Source organism: Choloepus didactylus, chromosome 7, assembly GCF_015220235.1.
Source record: "Choloepus didactylus isolate mChoDid1 chromosome 7, mChoDid1.pri, whole genome shotgun sequence".
Taxonomy (NCBI): Eukaryota; Metazoa; Chordata; class Mammalia; order Pilosa; family Megalonychidae; genus Choloepus; species Choloepus didactylus.
In genome coordinates, this window is record NC_051313.1 from 99,602,074 (window position 1) to 99,609,973 (window position 7,900).

A 7,900-nucleotide genomic window follows, 5' to 3' on the forward strand; every position below is an offset into this window, starting at 1 on the left:
GTACATCCTTCTGTAATTCAGTATTATGAAAATAAAATTTTAAAAGAATTTCTCCAATTTATGATTGACCAGGTGTTAGAAAGCTTTTTTTCCTCAGCCAGGTTTAGGAAATGCATAGAAGAAATGTTCTTAGTCCTTGTAGCACTAAGATACATACAAAGGAGAAGAAAAAGAGGGCTGACAGTGGAAGATGGATGGGGAGGAGAGACCAAGGAGGAATAAAAGAAAATGAAAGGAAAGTCTACAGTGAGGAAAGAAGTGTTCTGTGGTGTAAGTGGTAGAGTGTAGCCAAATCTGCTCACTCAGCAGAGGGTCCCTGAAATGGCATACAGGGCAGGCTGTCATGGAGCCTATCTGTGTGAAGAGCTTAAAAGGAAACCACATATGTGGCTATGGGCTCAGTATCTCTCAGTAAGAGTCATTTATAGAGGAGCCACCTTCCTAACACTCATATGGAGGAAACACAAGGGAAACACAAACTCACCCTAAGTCAAGTATGACCCAACAGCAATCCCATAGCACTGAGTGCCTCACTGGATAGCTCGGCACCCCTTGCCTCCAGATTGGTGCCACACTGTGTTCTTCTTCAAGCCCAACTAAACAAAGACTTACTCTAAACCCACACCATATGGTGCTGGAACCTAGAAAAACAAAAGGCTGACTCTCAGTAGAAGGAACTGCTACACACTTACTAAGGAAATGTAAGATTTTCTCACAGAATTTTTTCCCCCATGTATTTTCCATTCTATTCCCAAGGATGCTACTGCCTCAATAATCACATCTTTCCAATGGCATCACTCTTCCCCATCTACTGGATTAATGCCATGGCATTTCCACATGATTGAGTAGCTCCCACCTTAAAAAAAAAAAACAAAAAACAAAAAACCTTTGATTCTATAGACCTCTTCAGCCCTCTTTCCTAGTTTTCTCCCCTTCCAACAAAATTGCTTCAAAAAATTGTGTTAACACCATTCATTATTTCCTTGGTTTCCAATCCCTCTTTCAAGCCTTCTGACCCCTCCACAGAATGGAAACTGGTCTTGTGGCAATTACCAGGGACCTCCCAATTGCCAATTCTAAATAACAATTCTCAGTCTTTAATTCACATAACCTCTCAGGAGCATCCAACACAATCTTTCTTTTGCTCTTCTCTTGGAACACTTTTCTTTCTTGACCTTTGTCTGCTCTCCTTTATTTCCTCTTATATCACTGAATACACCTTTTCAGTAAGCAGCAGAGTAGAGTTTCACTCAAACCCTGGTCTCTGATCTAAAATCCATGCTCTTAACTAGACCACCATCACACAGGCACTGAGGAAAAGGCACATGAACATTTATAGGGCTTTTACTACATATTGCCAAACTATAATCCTTAAATGTATGCTCATAGCATCAATATATAGGCATGTTTTCCCTATATCTGTGCAAACATAACATTTTAAAGGTTTTCAAATTTCAAATGGCATCTTGTTATTGTTTCTAATGCAATAATCAACACACTTTTACACCTCTACCTCAATCTAGTCTCAACTATCCAATTTTTTATTGGATCATGGGATTAATAAACCAACCACAAATTACATTAACAGAGTCATCTTAAGTTATTCTTTTAGCATTCTGTATTTCCTCTTTCAAAATAATTTTAATGTTTTCAGCTTTTTTTCTTAACCAAATATATATTGACTATATAACTGTAACTTCATGTTTAATAAGTTCTGTATTCATAACTGATCTTTTATATTATGGTTTACCCATTCCCATTTATGATCCACTAATTTTATTCTATATTAATTTGTTGATGTATGTCTTTTAATAATTTTTTCATGGAAGATGTAAGGAACATATCTTTTCTGAGACCCTTTGTCAAAGAAAATGGATTTCATACATAAAAACAACTTGCCTGGGTAAAAAATTTTTGAATCACAACTGTTATTTTGCAAAATTCTGGAAACATCATCCAATATGTTCTTACTTTATTGTTTTAGAGGAGATGTCAGAAGCCAGTCTGGTTTTGTTCCTGACTAGGAATGATTGGAAAGATCACAGGATTTTTTTCTACATTACTTCAATTTAAACATTTTGATAATTCTGTCCATAGATGAGTCTTTTTGTACATTAGCAATAATCATCACAAAGAGATTAATAAAGGCTTCACAGAGAAGGAAACTCAAGTGAGTCTTAGAGGAATAGACAGGATTTGAATAGAAAAGAGGATATTTAAGGTAGGAGGAAATATATAAGTTTGACTAGAAGAGTTGCTTATTTCCATATTATGGATTCTACAATGAAATGAATGAATGTTCTTCAATCTAGGAAAGAAAAGGCTGAATGAATTAATAACCCATTTTAAGCATGTGAAATCATACTAAAATATGGTAGAAGTGATTTTAACTTTGATTGGGCCACCCACTGTAAAAGAGATTAGGTATTAGGAAAACATGTCTGATTGCTTAGAAAAAATTGTCAGTAAATAGTACTAATATTTCAGCATTCTACTCTTTTGAGACTTTAAATATTTAACTAAAATGCTATGTCCCTTGTCTAATTTGTACACAGGAAGATCATGGAGTAGATGACTTCTAACTTTTGTCATTTACTCATATGCCAAATGAAGCTTAGATCAGGGATTTATGGCATCCCAGGCAGTACTGGCATTAGATCCAGTCAAGAGGGGCAGGAGCCCTGTGCTCAGAGGGGAACACTGACTTTCCCCCACTCCCAGCAGCACCCCTCCACACTGGTGGGGAGACAGTGAAGCCAAAGGGATATGCCCACCTGCGCACCATGCCCACCCCTTGTAGAACATTCACTGAGTGCCCAGGACTGAATTCCCTGCCCAAACAGTCCTGAGCCTCCACAGGCTTGCATAGGCCTGTTTTCCTAGATTCTTCCTTTGCCTATTTCATGAAATCAATTGAAAGAAGGATCATTTCGAGTTACGTAGTACTCAGAAATAGGCCAAACTGGTGTTGATACTATCTTTCTGATGAACAGAAAGCAATTTGAACTATATCTCATTTTTTCTTATGAAGGACACAGATAAAACATTTGTTTTTCAAATATCTTTTGGCTCAATAGGGTCATCATCTGCTTAATAAGACCTTAGCCTTCTCTGCCACAAAAAACAAAAAACAAACAAACAAAAAACCCTGTTATTTCTGAGAGTCAACAAAGAAGAGCTTCATATGAGATTCTATATGGGATTGACAGTAGTCCTATATACCATCATGATTCCCAGATGCCTTCTGTGCCGGTTTGAATGTATTATGTCCCCCAGAAAAAGCCATATTTGATGCAATCTTGTGGGGCAGACAGAATAGTGGGGATTAAGTTGGAACGTTTGAATTATGTTGTTTGCATGGAGATGCGCCCCACCCAACTGTAGATGATAGGATATTTCCATGGAGGCGTGGCCCCACCCAGTCAGGGTGGGCCTTGATCAGTGGAGCCATATAAATGAGCTGACTCAAAGAGATGGAACTCAGTGCAGTTGTGAGTGACATTTTGAAGAGGAGCAAGCTTGCTAGAGAGGAACGTCCTGGGAGAAAGCCATTTTGAAACCAGAACTTAGGAGCAGATGCCAGCCACGTGCCTTCCCAGCTAACAGAGGTTTTCTGGATGCCATCGGCCATCCTCCAGTGAAGGTACCCGATTACTGATGTGTTACCTTGGACACTTTATGGCCTTAAGACTGTAACTGTGTAGCAAAATAAACCCCTGTTTTATAAAAGCCTATCCATCTCTGGTGTTTTGCATTCTGCAGCATTAGCAAACTAAGACAGATTTTGGTACCAGAGAAGTGGGGTGCTTTTGCTGCTGAGTTTGCAAATACCAAACATGTTGGAACGGCTTTTTAAATGGATAATGGGGAGTTTCTGGAAGAGTTGTGAGGAGCTTGATAGAAATGGCCAAAACTGCTTTAAAGAGACTGTTTATGGAAATATGGACTCTAAAGATACTTCTGATGAGGCCTTGAACAGAAATGATGAATATGTTGTTGTAAATTGGAAGAAAGGTGATCCTTGTTTTAAAGTGGCACAGAATTTGGCAAAATTGAGCCCTGGTGTCAGATGGAAGGAAGAATTTGAAAGTGACAACCTGGAATACTTAGCTGAGGATATCTCCAGACTACGTGTGGAGGACGTACCCTGGCTTCTCCTTGCAGCTTATAGTAAAATACGAGCGGAAAGAGATAAACTTAGAACTGAACTCTTGGGTTCAAAGAAACCAGAAGCTGATGGCTTGGAAAATTGCGAGCTTCCAAGGGGTGGAATCCCAGAAGCTACAGCCCAACGTGAGGTTGTAACCAAACATGGAACCCAGCCGCCATTTCAATACAAGCCAAGATTGGAAAAGGAGTTAAGCAGCAAGGATTTGTGGAAAGTCCTATTGTCTGATGGCTTTGACCCCTGCGTGCTTCATGCAAAGCCAACAGAATTTTTGCGAGATCTTTATAGACGGAGCCATTGTCAGTCTGGACTGGAGGAGACAGACAAGGAACAAACTGAAGGAAAAATTTCTTCAAAGACAGAGCCATGGAGGTTGAGGTCTGGAGTCAAGAGGTCTTGGGCTGGGAGAGCGGAGCAGCCCACACGCATGGAAAGGGTAAGTTTGCCCTGGAGGTCGAGGGCGGGCTTTCCGCCTCGATGCTCTGGAAGAGTTTTGCCACCTCAGGTCCCAAAGAGGTTGGAGCACATTCCCAGAGAATTGAGGAGAGCCTGGCTGCCACCACACTGTTCTGAAGGGGTTGAGCGTGTGCCCCGGAGAAGGAAGGGAATCCGGGAGCTGCTCCGATGTTTGAGGAGGGTGGGGCTGAGAAGGTGGTCTCCCCAATGTGTGGATATGTTGGAGCACTCACCCAAGCATTTGGAGAGAAAACGGCTGCCAAAAAGGCCCTTGGGAAGGGTTAGGCTCCCGCTCTCTCAAGCCTCAAGGATGCAACATTTTCTGTAAATGACTCTCTGACTTTGAAATCTAATGGAGTTTGTCCTGCGGGTTTTAGGAACTGTTTTGCTCCTGTTAACCCTGTTTTCCTTACTGTTTCTCCTTATGGCAATGGAAATGTTTATCCTACGAATGTCCCTCCTTTGTATATTGGGAGCACATAACTTGTTCTAAGTCCACAGATCCAAAGCTAAAGGAAAAGTATGCCTTAGGACTGACCACACCTATATTTGATTTTGATGGGATCTTGTACTTTAACTATTGTTACTGAAATGATTTAAGTTTCTGTGGTATTGTGGGATGAATGTATTTTGTATTTGGAAAGAATATGTTTTTCTGGGGTTCAGGGTGTGGAATGTGCCGGTTTGAATGTATTATGTCCCCCAGAAAAAGCCATATTCTTTGATGCAATCTTGTGGGGCAGACAGAATAGTGGGGATTAAGTTGGAAAGTTTGAATTAGGTTGTTTGCATGGAGATGCGCCCCACCCAACTGTAGATGATAGGATATTTCCATGGAGGCGTGGCCCCACCCAGTCAGGGTGGGCCTTGATCAGTGGAGCCATATAAATGTGCTGACTCAAAGAGATGGAACTCAGTGCAGCTGTGAGTGACATTTTGAAGAGGAGCAAGCTTGCTAGAGAGGAACGTCCTGGAAGAAAGCCATTTTGAAACCAGAACTTAGGAGCAGACACCAGCCACGTGCCTTCCCAGCTAACAGAGGTTTTCCGGACGCCATCGGCCATCCTCCAGTGAAGGTACCCGATTACTGATGTGTTACCTTGGACACTTTATGGCCTTAAGACTATGACTGTGTAGCAAAATAAACCCCTGTTTTATAAAAGCCTATCCATCTCTGGTGTTTTGCATTCTGCAGCATTAGCAAACTAAGACACCATCCTAAGGAAGATACCGCTAAATGCCATGTTTCTCTGACCTAGGTCCACAGGCTTCTCAGCAGCCCCTAGCTAACTTCAGCAATGTGCCACCCTGCCTCCTTGTGCTGCACCCAAGGATCACACATAGGACAATGTGGTAGGCACAATTCTAACATGGCCCCTGTGATCTCAGCCACCTGATGTTACATCATTGATTATACTAAGTGGGAAAAGGGAGAAGACAGATATAATTAAGATTACTAATCAGTTGACCTTAAGGTAGGGAAATTATCTGGATGAGTCTAACATAATCAAATGAACTCTTTAAAAGAAGAGAGTTTTCTTTGGTTGGTAGCAGAAGAGGAAGTCAGAGATATTCCAAGTGTGGGGGGTCTATGTCCCATTGCTGCCCCAAAGATGGAGGAGGCCACCTGACAAGGGATGCAGGTAGCATCTAGGAGCTGAGAGTGTGCCCCAGATCATAGCTAGCAAGGATACAGGGACCTCAGTCCTACAGCCGGAAGAAAATGATTTATCCCAACAGCCTGAATGAGCTTGGAAGTGGATTCTTCCCAGAGCCTCCAGGTAAAAATCCAGCCCAGCCAACGCCTTGATTCCAGCCTTGTGAGAATGTAAGAAGAGAATCCAGTTAGGCCTGCCTTGTATTCTGACCTACAGAACTGTGAGCTAATAACTAGGTGTGCTTTAAGCCATTGAGTTTGTGATAATTTGTTAAGCAGCAACAGAAAACCAATATGGACACTATGGTTTCACTGGAAAAGGAAAGCTCAATCCTCTCCTCTTGCCTTTGCTACTGTCTCTTGGATGTTTCCTGCTCTCTCTTCCAGCAGGCATGTAAGCCCCCTGAAGCTGAAACTCCTCATTCAATCCCCATATTCCCCTCTGACAACCTGGCTGCCCACTGTGGGGCAGCTGGGCCATGTCCATTCCCAGGTGCTTCCCCCTGGAGTTTCCCGTTGGCACATCTCCACCCAGAGTGCAGATGTCCAGTTATCAGTTCCTCCAGCCAACATGGGTTTGTTTCCATCACTGAAACCACAAGATGGAAACAAACTAGATTGTTTCCCCCCTCTCCCTTCTGTCTTCTTATTTCCCGGTCCGTGTCCCCAACTAGGTTCTGACAAAAGTTATTTGCTGCATTCCCATCATTTCCATGAGTGACAGGAGACTAGTGTCAAGTGAGAAAATGAAATGTAAATTTTATTAAATACCCCTTCTCATCTCTGTGTATCAATCCAGATTCCAGCCGAACATAGCAAATCAAATCCTGTCTATGCCAGGCCTCGGGGCACACAGAAAATCATTTCTCCTTAATGCCATTCCCTTCGAGTAAAATATTTTCCTGTTTGGTAACTGAAAATTTTAAATGCAAACCCTATTTTAATCCCAGTGAAAAGTATATCTTCAAAATGAACTTTTGAAGGAAGGAGCAGAAAAGAGAAGATGGAAGATCTGGGGAGCAAAGGGAAAGGAGAAGAGAATGGGAAAAAGGAATTGTATTTAGCTGTGTCATGTGCTGTCTTGTCTGGTGGCTGTGCAGGGATGCATATCCATAGTATAAATGGCAACATTCTTTGAAAGCTTGCACCATCAGGCCATTTATCTACATGCCATCCTGTCTCAGAGATAATAAAGATCTTAAATCTGATACACTGCCTTGAAATAGCATTAGAAATATAGATGCTTCATTCTGGGTATGAATAGATGTACAATTGCTGGCTTGTCTGGCGTTTTGACAGGTGGTGTCTGATTGTGCTTAGAGAAAATGTTAATTCAAAGCCTTAAAAATGTGATTAACTTAAAAAAAAAAAGCTTAAAAAACACATTTTGATTGCACATTGAAGTAAAAATAAAACAAATTAAAATTTTGCCCAATAAGTTAAATTAAAATTACAATAACATTATGGCATAAAATATTCTATTCTTTAAAATGTAGTTCCTAAACTCACTTTTAAAAATCCACATCAGTTTGAGTTAAAATTGTAAATATTTCCCCGTTTTAAATTATTATTTAATCTTTTTTCGTTGCTCATTTTAAGTAGGGAAAAACATTTTTTAA